Genomic DNA, 13,084 nt, shown 5'->3' on the forward strand with positions numbered 1-13,084 from the left:
AGGGTAATTAGGGATGGGCAATAAATGCTGACCTAGCTAGCGATGCCCACATCCCAGAAACGAATATTTAAAAATCCTTCATATCATTTATTTTCCCTACAGCCAAAGTGAATGACATGGCAACTATCAGACAGCGTCCCGCTCCATGGTTCAGTGATGCCTCCCTGCAGGTTCTCCTCCAGGCCATTAGGGAAAGGTGGGAGGTCCTCTTCCCTACAGATGGAGTCAGAAGACCCTCCCGCCTCACCAAGGCAACCTGGATGGAGGTAGCAGAGGAGGTCATGAACCGTGCGGTATCTCTTAGAACATGGGTACAGTGCTGCAAGCGCATCAATGACTTGCTCAGATCAGTGAGGGGAAGTGGTCCTGGCAAGGCTGCTCCATTGATTTCTTCCATGGCTTTGTGTCTTTAAGGCAGAGGGTACACAAGGAATGCAGTGGAATGCGTGAGCAGCCTTAGTGCCCTCTACTAAATGATGAAAATTGGCATTGTTTATGTGATTGGAAGTATCGTGCGAAAGCCAATGCAGAATTAGTAATGTTGATCCATGTATGCAATGGTTGTGATGCATCATTTGCCATGTCATTAAATCTGCACTGTCTGTTGCAGGAGAAACGAAGCCACAATCAGCCCGAGTGTGCTATGACGGGAGGAGGAGTCCCTGACATCAGGTTGCCGACCACAGCTGAGGAGGAGCCTTCGGAGAGTGCGAGAGAGGAGAGGCAGGGCGATTGGAGATGGCGAGGCAAGATCCACAACGCGTAAGGATGCTTAAAGTGCCTCTGCTCTTGCAGCCATATGTGGAAACTGAAGGAAATTGTGTGAACTCATGTGAAGCAGATGCTTAAAGTGCCTCTGTTTGTGTCTCCACTGCAGGTGCCCGCACTCGAGTCGCAGAACGCCACGTAGCCCAAGAACCCTCCTCTGGCAAGGAAGAAGAAGACAATGCCCCAGCGGGTGCGCTGTCAACTGCCTCTTCTTCCACCTCCGCCAACGCAGATACATCCACATGGTCCGCAGGGGGGTTTAAGATGAGAAGCTGGGTCACAAGCTGGTGTGCATGACAGAGACACATCCCAGCACTAGAGGGAGCATGTGTCAGCTGGGGTCCCCTGACAATCAGAGGATTGCTGGGGACCAGGCCCCTGCTCAGCCCCATGCTTACGATGATCTTCTGTTTGTTGCTACGAGAAGTCTGGATGTGCAGCAAAGCCATGTGGAAAATATGTCGGAGATGCCTGAGGTCATGTGTGGCTTTGCACGTGCCATGGAGGAGTCCATTCAACCAACGACGTCTGCCGTGTCCCAGGCATTTGAGCAAATGGCTTCCTCATTGAGAGTCTGGCGAGCTCCGTGGTGAGTCTGGTTGAGCACTCGGGCCATATGTGATCTGACCTGCACCGTTGCCGTGGGCTGCATGCAGCAGAGTCTAAATGAGAGGGGGTCGAGGAACCTGGACCTCCCTCCAGGGGCTCCTTCCCCTCAGGGAGATAGGCAGGTGCCATCGTGCACACAGATGGAGGAGGAGCGCGTGCCAGCTGTCCCGGGGCCTTCTTCTCAGGATACCCCCAGGGTAAACAGCATCTCGTCCTCTCCCCCAATGTTGACCCCCTTTCCTTCAGCAGGCGAGCACACTGGGGATACTCACACACCAGTGCTGCAGACCGCCAGTAGGATGGAGCCATCAAGGCCCTGTTCCTCCAGAGGACACCTGCCACAGTCATCCACAGCAACGGGGCAGCGCATTGAGCACACTGCCTTCACCTCAGCTACTAATATCAGGGTAGCACCTAGATGTAGTGGGAGAAAAAGGAAATTGAAACAGTTTTGATCACGAAGGTGGCACAGGTACTGTACAAATTGTCAGGATTGCAAAGATGTATTAAAACATTTTTATTTCATGCAAAATTTAATCCACTCTCAGTAATGTTTTGCTTGGTTACTGATGGATACAAAGAAATTTTTTGGAGGCCTATGGCAGGAATGTAATGATGCTTGCCAAGCATCTCAGGAAATGTCCAGTGTTCAATCTTCAACGATAGCTGTTTTCCCATTGATGATTAATAACTTTTTACAATACTCTCATGCCTTACTTTTGTTTTCTATGCTAATAACTTAACGCTGCTTGCAGTGTTGTGTAGTGGGATTCATCATAGCCCATGGATGATTTCAAATGCCAATTACATGAAAGAGCAGCAGCACTTCGTTAAGATTGCAGAGATGAATAAGATCTCATGCAAAAGGGAATTTCTGCGGGTAATTGTTATGTTTCTCCTCCCAACGTTCCTTGATGATGTGGCTTATTGTTGACTAAAACATGCATAAATTAGGTTCTCCCTGATGTCCCTTGCAAGTCTCACCATGGCCCTCATATCGATGGCAGCATCATTGGCATTGTTGTCCTCCTCCTCACCCTCTTCGTAGTCATCCTCATCTGAGGAGGACTGGTGTTCCTCCACCTGCAGAATGTTGCCGTGTCTAATGGCAAGGTTGCGCAAGGCATAGCAGACAACGATTATTTGTGACACTCTCTGCGGCGCGTACTGAAGAGGCAGCGGAATCGCATTTTCGGCATGGGAATGGTGTGTTCAGTGATGGCTCTGGTGGATCTGTGAGTAACATTGTACTTCTCTTCAGCAGAACTTTGGGGATGGCGTACTGGTGTCATCAACCATGTACCAAGTGGGTAACCCTTGTCACCCCGGATCCATCTGTCCACTTCGGCTGGTTCCTTGAAAACTGCTGGCAGCTGGGAGTTCCTCAAAATGTAGGAGTCGTGACAGCTCCCTGGGAAACGTGCGCAAACGTGCATGATTCTTCTCCTGTGGTCACAAACCTTTTGCACGATTAAACAGTGGAAGCCTTTGCAATTAACCAAAACAGCAGGCTGGTTCCAGAGAGCTCTAATGGCCACATGAGTACAGTCAATCACCCTTGCACTCTAGGGAAGCCAGCGATGGCGCCAAAGGCCACAGGCCTTGCTGCTTGACAGTCATTGTCTACAGGTAAGTAGATGAAATCATTGGCACGTCAAAAAAGGACATTAGTTACCTCTTTGATGCACCTGTGGGTTGTAAACTGCAAGATATCACATATGTAACCTATTGATCCCTGGTATCGATGAAATTGAGTGCAATCGTAGCATTGAAGGTAAGTGGCATGGGGTTCCCAATGAAAACAAGCAGCTGGAGGTAATGCTGAAGGATCGTTCACATTTCTGTCACAATTGCAAGTCACATCCTCATGCTTCACTGTCATTGCCGCTCTGACATCTGAAGGTAATGTGTTCTTGTCCTAAGGATGCGATGACACGCCAGTGCTCATCTTCAATAATGCCTTTCCTCAACAGCTTCATTCTGAGCAGCCTCACCCTCTTGGGCTGCCTGCTTCTCCTGTTGAAGCATCATCCATTGATCGCCAAGATTCCTCCTCAGTCTCTCCCTCTGCAATTGTTCGCATGTTAGAGGACAAATTGCGTGTATGAGACTCATGTCTTTGCAGCTTTTTAATTGTTGAGTTCAGAAGAGTGTTGTAAAACCGTTCTTCTTCTGCCATTCAGCTGAACCATGAAAGTCATGAGCAGATCGCTGTTATGTGCCTTATATTTTCATGTAGTAGGAGATCTCACCCACCATCATCTGTCTCCTCCTAATCGACTTGCATTCCTTTATTGGACATGTGGTTTACATTCTTCTTCCAGAAAATGTTGCATCTGTGATACCAGGCAAGTTTGTCCACCCTCCAACCTCCTCCTGCCACCTTCCAACCTACACCCATCACCAGGGGTCGTCAATGTGTCCGAACACAGGCACCAATGTCTGTGGTAAAAATTTTGCAGTCCATAACTGGTAATTTCAGGGATGGGAAATTTCCCATTAGCTTCTTCGTTCAACCAGTCAGTTTTTAAAAAAAAATTGCAGCTGTCAGTTTCACAGCTGACATATGTTTATAGCAGGACCAGCACTTCCAATTCAGACTAGTTCGGCATTTTCTGGCGGGTTCTGATTTTTTTTTAAAAAGCCTGCCAGAAAACCCTGAACTTGCCCAAATTGGAAGTGCTGTTCCTGCTCTAAACATGTCAACTGTGAAACTGACAGCTGCGATTTTTTTTTTTAAACTGACCTATCACAAAGCTGAGAGTTCCCACTTACTGCAACTATCACAGACATAGAGGGGAGGGAGGGAAAGGGGAGAGAGAGGGAGGGAGTGAGAGAGGGAGGGAGTGAGAGAGGGAGGAAGAGAGAGGGAGGAAAAGAGCAGGAGGGAGGGAGAGAGAGAGGGAGAGGAAGCGGGAACAAGGGAGAGGGAAGGAGAGAGAAAGGGAGAGGGAGAGAGGAAGGGAGAGAGGCAGGGAGGGAGGTAGAGAAGGAAAGAGAGAAGGAGGGAGTGAGAGAGAGGGAGGGAGCGAGGGAGAGGGGGAGAGAGAGAGAGAAAGAGACACCAAGAGGGAGGGAGAGAGGGAGGGAGAGAGAGGGAGGGAGGAAGGGAGAGTGAGAGGGATGGAGAGAGTGGGAGAGGAGAAAGAGAAGGAGAGAGAGAGGGTGGGGCAAGAGAGAGAGGGAGGAGACAGCAGGGGCAGAGAAAGAGAGGGAGGGGGAGAGAGGGGCAGAGAGAGAGAGAGAGAGAGAGGAGCTGAGAGAGCGAGAAGGGGCAGAGAGGGAGAAGGGAAAGAGAGAGAGAGAGAAAGGGCAGAGAGGGAGCAGAGAGAGGAGCAGAAAGGGAGCAGAGAGAGAAGCGGCACAGAGAGAGGGGAGAGCCGGAAGGGAGAGAGAGGGGGTGAGAGCAAGAGAAGGGGCAGAGAGGGAAGGGGCAGAGAGAGAGGGGAAGAAAGAGAGAGAGGGAAGAGAGAGTGGGGGAGAGAGATGGGGGAAAGAGAGAGGGGAAAAGGGAGAGAGGGTGAGAGAGAGGGAGGGGAAGGGAGAGGAAGAGGCTGGAGGGAGATGGAGAGGGTAGAGGGAGAGGGAGGCTGAGAGAGACAGACAGAAAGAGAGAAGTGGGAGAGCTATCAAGATCATCCCTGACAATGGACATTTATCCGGAATACTTCCCATCACTACATGTGTGTGGGCAAACATTGACTACTTGTACAAGCAAAAAAATTCCAGATGTCTCACTAAATCAGTGCCCAACATAGTGACCAGAAAGTAAGTCAATAAATTAGTCTTCTCATTTACAGCTTCTTCACAAAAATGAACTTTTGTTGATGTTTTGTATAATAGTAGATAAATTTTTAATGCCTTTATCTTTCTGAAATTGTCTCACCGGCCCCCTATGTAAGAAGAAAATTGTAATTTGGCCCCTCACGCGAAAATGTTGGGCACCCCTCCTTCAAGATTTTAACCTTGTGTTTTAAAATAACCTAGCAGCAAAAGTAATTGCAAAAGTAATTCACATTGGCATTGCATACTATTTTTTCTTGCTAGCTAGCTAATCCAGGTGTGCTGCTCTCCACTGATATTTCTGTGCTTAGCTACTTTATTTATAGGGACAAATGTGTTTTAAATTGGACTGCCTTTTGATGGCATAAAATTGGATATATACTTTACATACATATTAATCACCCCCATGTCCGTGGCTGAGTCAATAGTTTTGTCAAATGTCCGTGGTGCAACATGTTGGTGCCTATCCCTGTCCATCACCCTTGACCACCCAACTTAACCTTCAACCTTCCCCCTGTTACCATAGAACCCCACCCCATTACCGGGGATCGGCTCATCATCAATTTATATGTGCCATCCCTCCCTACTGTCCCTACTCCTGTCATCATCCAAAAACTGACTCTCACCCTTGAACCTCTATGAATCCTCCTTGATATAGTTACAGATTCCCAATCATCTCCCTATGATGACCTCGAATACCCAGCCCAAAGTCTCGACCTTCTCCCCTATCATATACAATTGCCCCCTGTGACTGTGACCGTACCTTCTGCCAGCCTGTACCCTGATGTGGACGCACAGGACTCCGACGTTGACAGCGATCCTCCCTCCTTTTAGGCCTCTCATGACCATCAGTTTTCTGACAGGAACACATCAACCCACCATCCCCTGCAACTGCACACAACCAGCCTCATCATCACAATCAGCCACCCCGGACTCTGCCTTCCTCCCTCCCCTGCTCCTCCATGCACCCAAGACCCCACCCTGTCCTCCCCTCCTCCCCCACCCCCCTGTTTTTCCATGGACCGGAAACCCCCACCCCCCCATCCTCCCCGACTACCGTCCCCTGCAACTTCCTGTAGCCCCCACCCATGACATCACCGCTATCCCCTAAGATGATTCGCCCTTGCTGATGCCGAGCCTGGAGGTAAACATCCATTCCAATGCTGACATCAGTTTAGCGGCTGAGTTAAAGAGAGAGGAGCACAGTCCTGAGATTCAACTACACAAATCTGACTGCTGCACACCACGTTGAAACATTCATGAACAGGCTGGCTTGGAAATATCACTTGCCATTCACTTAATCTGGCAGGTAGGACTAAATTGTAACTATGCATTGGGTTATGAATATTCATGTTATTTAAAAGCTGCAATCCGCCATCGCGCTGGGGGAAATCCCAGTACACCACAAACCCGCTGCCAACTTAATTCCTATAAAATATCCCGCCGTCAGGAATCCAAACAAACACCTCCCGCCAAATTATATCACCCCGCACGCCACCAAATCAGCCACAGCGGACTGCATAAAATTGCCCCCAAAGTGTCTGCAAAGAGATATAGATAAGTTAAGCCAGTGGGCAAAAATTTGGCGGATGGAGTATAATGTGGGAAAATGTGAGGTTGTCCACTTCAGTAGGAAGAATAGAAAAGCAGAATATTACTTACGTGCAGAATGCTGTGGTACAGAGGGATCTGGGTGTCCTCGTACATGAGTACAAAAAGCTAGCATGTGGTTACAGCAAGTACTTAGGAAGGCAAATGGAATGTTGGCATTTATTGCAAGGGGGATGGAGTATAAAAGTAGGGAAGTCTTGCTACAACTATACAGGGCACTGGTGAGACCACATGTAGAGTACCATGTACAGTTTTGGTCTCCTTATTTAAGGAAAGATACACATGCATTGGAAGCAGTTCAGAGAAGGTTCACTTGGCTGATTCCAGGGATGAAAGGGTTGTTTTATGAGGTCGGGCCTATACTCATTGGAGTTTAGAAGAATGAGAGGTGATCTTGCTGAAACATATATGATTCTGAGGGGGCTTTACAGTTTGAAAATAAGATGTCTCCCTTTTAAGACTGAGATGAGGAGGAATTTCTTCTCACAAATGGTCATTCATCTTTAGAATTCTCTTCCCAGAGAGCAGTGAAGGTTGGGTCATAGAATATATTCAAGGCTGAGTTACACAGATTTTTGATCTACAAGGGAGTCAAGGGTAAGTGGGGGGTAGATCGAAAAGTGGAGTTAAGGTCAAAATCAGATCAGCCATGATCTTATCTAATGGTAGAGCAGGCTCGAGGGGCAGAATGGCCTACTCCTGCTCCTAATTCTTGGGTTCAAGTGTTCCTGTGGAACCTCCTGCATTATTTATGGCCATCCACTGATGATGAACTGCCGTAATGCCCTGAGGGCAGGATCTCTGGATTTCTGTCTCTCGAGCACTTTGTGTTTGTTCTGTCCAAATCACATTAGGCCAATGCTGTACACATCTTCTAGTTCCACATCTACTTCATCCACTTGGACATCCAGCAGTATATCTTCTGTCTTCTTGGTGTTGGGTGCCTGTTCAATGTGTCAGATGTAACCATGAGGTTTCCAGGTTTGTATTGGACCTCGCAATCATACCCCTGCACTTTGATTAACAGTCTTTGGAGTTGAGGTGGCTGGTGAGTGATTTTTGCCAAATCATTGCTAATGGTTTGTGATCAGTCTTGACCACAAAGCCTTTGCCAAATAGGTATGTATGAAATCTGGTGATACTGAACACTAATGCCAATATTTCTCATTCTATGTTTGAATAATTCACCTGAGTGGGTGACAAACTTTTAGAAATGAATACAATTGGTCTACCTTCCTGTAACAAACGTGCTCCGAGACCCTTTTGTGAAGCATCCACTTCAAGTGTAGTATCTTCCCTTGGGTTGTTGTATTGTAAACATGCTTCTGCAGAAAGTGACTGTTTTAATGCATTGAACCTGTGCTGATGATCTTCATGCCACATGAATGGCGTATTTTTCTTGAGAAGTTCATGCAGTGATGATGCTTTTTTCAGAGGAATTCAAGATATATGGTGCTAAGAAATCAAACAGGCCCAAACACCTCTGTAAATCTTCTTTGTCTTGAGGAGAAGGCATAGATTGTACATCCTCAATTTTACTGGGATCTGGTCATATTCCAATGTCAGAATACATTAAACTGAAGAAATTGATATGGCTCACATAGGTAGCACATTTTTTGCTATTAAACAAGACAGCTTCTCTTCTAACTGTCTCCATTAGAATGTGAAAATACTTGTCATGCTCTTCCTCGGTACTTCCCATGACTGCAATGTCATCCGCAATGCAAACACAGCCAGGAACTCTCTTGATAATACGATCCATATGCTGTTGGAAGAGGTCTTAACTCACTGACAGACTGAATGGTAACCGTAGAAAGCAAAACCTCCCAAATGGTGTTCTGAATGTTGTTAGTTCCTGTGAATCCTCAGAAAGGTGCACTGACCAGTAACCATGTTTCACATCCAAGTTTGAAAGGGAGAGAACTTGCTCTAGCAAACTTTGGGTTGAGCTCCCTTAAAGTAGGCATCTTGTGAGGACACCTTTTGAGTGCTCGATTTAATTTTCTGGGATCCAAGCATACTCTAAATTACAGCGGTTATTGAGCTACACTAATCGGTGTGTTGCTGAACATGATGAATAATCCTTTGTTCCATCGTGTCAAGTTCGGCCTTTAACTTGTCCTTTATACGGACACTGCATTTCCATGGCGGGTCTATGGAGGGAACTGCGTCGTCTTTCAGACGGAGAACAGTGTCTCCTATAAAACTGCCCGCAATGTCAAATCTATCTGGGTATTTCTGTTGCAGATCTTGAATGGAGTCACATTTGCCTTGATTATCTCGCATTGGCACTTTACTGATCTTGTGAATCATCACAATCTGGAGTTCACTGCATGCTGGCAGTCCTGCCACCACCATAGAAGACTTGTTGTGGCCATGCACTTCAATGTCAATGCTCCCAAGCAGTAGATTGGTGAACCGTTATATGCGGTGAGTCTAGCTCTTGTTGGCTGTAATGTAGACTCCCATTTCGCTAGGTACAGATCTTTGAGTATTCACAGTGGTAAAATGTTGGCACTTGCCCCAGTATTTATCTTCGGTCGTAGTTTGTGCTTTGCCACTTTTGTTAGGACATAGAATTTCAGCTGTGGTGAAAGCTTCCAGTTGTGTGATTGCATGCATATGATGTGTGATTGTCACTGTATGGAAAGCTTATTCACTTTCCAGCCTGAGTTTGCCTCTTTCAGTGTTCTCTTTGCTGTCCAGGTCTCTGCCAACCTCATGGACGTGCCTCTGCTTGAAATGGTACCTGCTGAACTCTTTTTTATTCTTGTCACTAGGATGCATCTGTTTTTGTTGAGCTGCAGCTTGCTGTGGCTTCTGATGCTTCTTTGCTGCCAAATTTTCTACACAGTCTTGCCCAGTGTTCCTTTAGACCACACGCCTTGCAGGTATCTCTGAATGCAGGACAGTGACGTGGCTGATGCATTAAACCGCACTTTGCACCTGTCTTGCCCTGTCGAGGTGCCTTAGCTACCTCACCTATGGTTGTTGCTGCTCCAAGTGCCTGTATATATTGCCTGCTCATACTATGGCTTTGTATTTTCTGTCATCTTTGATGTCATATCCTTTTTCCTTATCAAGCAGATCCTTTTGAAATGCCTCATTGGAGTTGGTGCGATTACCAGCTCCATTATTCTCTTGGAGAGGTCGGTGTCTGAGAAATCATAATCTTTGCCTTTGTCTCAACATCTACTGATGAACTGGTCAATAGTTTCTTTGGGCTGCTGTCTATCGGCCATCTGTTCAAGTCGATGGATTCTGAGGTTGACCTTGACTCTTAAATGATCCTCCAACATTGTCCCAAGTTTACATGGGTCTTTCTGGTCTGTTTCTGGTCCAGAAGTGTTGATGCAATGGAGACCTTCATTGCCAATCACTATCTTTACTTTTATTGCTTGCTTGTCGGGTTCTGTAACTGCAAGCTCTAAAAAGCATAACTCCATATGTTGTCAAAATAGTTGGAATTCATTAAGGATGTCCAGAACCTTCCAATTGATAGCTGGATATTTCAATGTGATGGCGTCAAAATTTCTTGCTTCACAAGAATTCTTTTTGGCAGGGCTAGCCCGATTCTGCCAGAAACTGAATTTCTGGTCGACTACCGCTCTAATAAAAATTTCCCTTTAGTTTACTCACTCTCTCGGAGTACTGATTGTCGAGTGAGATTTTTGAATCTGGTCCTAAATCTCACTATTGCGACTTCTTCCAGCTGTTTTCATCGTTGTCCCAGGCTTTTATGGCTTTTCCCATTGTCCACGATGTTGCGCTTGTGATAGCCGTCACTGTATCGAATAGTGCTGCTAACACGTTGTGCAAATCTGCATCGCTGCCACCATAGTGTGTACCCTGCCACTAGGATGTTGATGGTGGGGGATTCGGTGACAGTAATTGACCCAATATTAAGCCTAAATTTTCTAATTTTCCCTTATTAACTGTGGCTAGTATGTTCTACTGACAGAGATCGCTCCTATGTTTGTTGCTGCTCTTAATATGTTGTGTCTATTCAGTCAATAAAGCCAACAGCAAGAGATTCAACCAACAAGTGTAAAACACATAGGCCTGGATTTTGTGGTCAGCGGTGAATTAATGACACTGGCTGTTTATTACATTTACACTTGCCCATAGACTTTCTGTGGATTTTTGCACCGGAACTTACAGTTATTGGAAATCCAAAACAGCACAGTGCTATCTACAAGTGATCTGGAACCTGTGAAACCAGGGTAAGCATCTGTGTATCTCCTTAATCAATCACATTGATGAATCTTTACTGAGACATGGGGCAGAATTTTACCGGCTCATGGGTGGCAGGAATGGAGGCAGATTGCAGGGAGCCGTATTGGGATGGTTCCACGATGCTGTCCCACCACTGGGAAATTTTCCCAGTGGCAAGCAGGAAGTGGACTGGCTGGCTGCTCCATGGAGGCAGACAGCCAATTTGCATAATTAAGCACCATTAAATGGGGCCACTGGCATTTTGCCAGTGGTGGGGCAGCCCCCCACCATGTGGGGAAGCTGCCAGCTTCATGGAAGCAGCCTCGCCGTGGCAGCCCAGGGGGACATCAGAGCCAGAAGCTCCATGGCCCAAAGTGAGTGCCGCAGGTAGCCCCTGCAGCCCCAACAATATCCCCCCCTCCCTCCCCTGCACCGAAGAGTTTCCCCTTCAACCCTTGGCCCCTGAATTTTTTATTTTTTATTTACTTACCTGGCAATGTGCCCCGAGGTCTCCTGCTTTCCTCAGCAGTGCCCTCCTCTCCCATTGTCGCTGCAGTGACTTCAGAGCTGCCGGCCCTCTGATTAGACCAGCGGAGCCCAGCCACAATCCTTAATTGTATGGGGGGCCCAGAGGCAGCCAATTAGGAGACCACCTCCAGTAAAATCGCCAAGCCTGTCCCACTGCCGACAAACATAGGCTCGGGATCCCCATTTGGTCCTGAATTCAGGGTTATGAAGCCCACGGGAAAATTCAGCCCATGCAGTCTGAACCAGAATGTGGCAATTGGAAGAGATCATTCAATGCCAAATCATGTACAGAAAGTGAAACAAAGAGAGCAAAAGAAAAATGGGATTAAGATAAAAGAGACAGAAAGAAAAAGTTTTAAAACTAATAAAATGCTTTACTTTTTTAAAATTTCCAACATTAATTACAATCTGAAGGAATGAGATTCTATGTTTATAAAAGTCAAAATTCAGTGCCAGAAAGGTTATTTGGCAGTAATGAAGATTTAACACGTTGTTAAAAGTTCACTTACACTTCAAGGGACAAGTCTTAACTTTTTCTGGTGTGTTTAGTGGGATCCAGTGGGTAAGTACTGCAGCTTCACATCCTTCCCTGCATTTGAATATCAAGTTTCTCGGCAAGATACTGATAGCACGACGCTTGTGGAGGAGCAGGGCAATTCAGACAGCATCCTAATTTTCGCATCTGACTGTGCATATATGGATGCCAGATGCTCCTGTCTTTAATAACAATGAGCACCGATAGCATCACTGTTATTCCTACTGCAAAATCCAAGCCAAGGTAACTGATTCCAAACTTTGCACAGGTCGGCCAACACTCTACCTTGTGGAGTAATAGTTACTGCAGCATTAAGCTAACATTACCACAGTGCTGTTGATCATGATGATTAAACTCCAGAGACTGTTGTTAGCAACTGCCTCAGAAAGTCTGACAGCACTGATCTGAGGCCTCTGTCTTTTTCCATTCTTAATGGCTGTTGTATGACAACTGAAATGAATATCCATTGTAACTGGGTTGCTAGGTGCTGAGCAGAACAGACAAGCTCATTTGAAAGATCAAAAAGAAAATTCTTTCATCAGTTTTCAGGCCATTTTAAGCCTGTGCCTCACTATTATTTTAATGAGTCTTTTGGCCAATTGTTTAACTTTCTTTTTGTCTACAGTAACACTACTTCCATTAGTGGTTTCCCCAATATCTGAGGTGCTCAGGAGAAAAGGAAGACTACCAAAGGATTGTTAAGCTGGTTAGGATCTCCAAGAGGTGTTTGTGTCCACCTACCAGTACCCTGCACACCACACCTGTAGACGACCCTCACTTTGGTGGATAATTAATACAGGTAGAAGCTTCAACACTGAAAGTAGATAGTCACAGCAGGCCCAATAGTACAGATGCATGTGAAACATTGACTATAATGCTGGGCAATTCTTCAGCAGGTTCCAAGAATAGTATATCATGCTCGATTTATTACTGCATGAAAGAATTCAAACCAAGGTAATCATCAACCGGCAAAGCATGCTTGGTCACACCTGCCAAGATGCACATCTTTAAATTATTTGCTCTGCTGCTCGAATA

At 46.2% G+C, this 13,084-nt stretch overlaps 1 protein-coding gene and 1 long non-coding RNA gene across 2 annotated transcripts in view; one reads left to right on the plus strand and one right to left on the minus strand.

Annotated features, from left to right (window-relative positions):
- LOC137346497 (uncharacterized) overlaps window positions 1-958 on the plus strand; it is a 40,036-nt gene extending 39,078 nt beyond the window's left edge. The window contains exons 2-3 of the long non-coding RNA XR_010968721.1: window positions 611-762; window positions 878-958. This is a non-coding gene — a long non-coding RNA (uncharacterized lncRNA). The remainder of the gene's footprint in view (window positions 1-610; window positions 763-877) is intronic.
- ca4a (carbonic anhydrase IV a) overlaps window positions 1-13,084 on the minus strand; it is a 157,391-nt gene that overhangs the window by 79,238 nt on the left and 65,069 nt on the right. The window lies entirely within an intron of this gene.

Source organism: Heterodontus francisci, chromosome 30 (genome assembly GCF_036365525.1).
Source record: "Heterodontus francisci isolate sHetFra1 chromosome 30, sHetFra1.hap1, whole genome shotgun sequence".
Taxonomy (NCBI): Eukaryota; Metazoa; Chordata; class Chondrichthyes; order Heterodontiformes; family Heterodontidae; genus Heterodontus; species Heterodontus francisci.